The sequence below is a fragment of the Capra hircus genome, chromosome 3, assembly GCF_001704415.2.
Source record: "Capra hircus breed San Clemente chromosome 3, ASM170441v1, whole genome shotgun sequence".
Taxonomy (NCBI): Eukaryota; Metazoa; Chordata; class Mammalia; order Artiodactyla; family Bovidae; genus Capra; species Capra hircus.
In genome coordinates, this window is record NC_030810.1 from 106,590,428 (window position 1) to 106,590,877 (window position 450).

Consider the following 450-nt stretch of genomic DNA (forward strand, 5'->3'; position numbering starts at 1 on the left):
ATTGTCAGTTGCCCTACTGGGGAGACCCATGTAACAAGGAACTGAGGGAGACTATGGTCAACATCCAGAGAGGAGCTGAGGCCTTCAGTCCAACAGCCACAGGAGCTGCCTGCTAGCAGATCTTTCCCAGATGACCTTGAGCTGATGTAGCCTCAGTCAAGACCTTGGTTTCAGTCGGAGAGACCCTGAGCCAGAGGACCCAGCTGGGTCCTGGCCTAGAAAAAATGTGACATTCTTCCTGACGGTGTTTAAGGCATTAACTTTTGGGGTGACAGGTTACAAAGCAGTAAATACCTAATACACATATGAATGCTGTTCTCCTTCTTGCTTCTAGGTACTGTGGTAGTTGGGAGAGGCTAGGCTGTGCTGTGTAACAAGCAGTTAATACCTCAAGGTCTCAGAACAAAAAGAGTTTATGTCCCCCACCATAGGTCCCCATGAGAGAGTGAG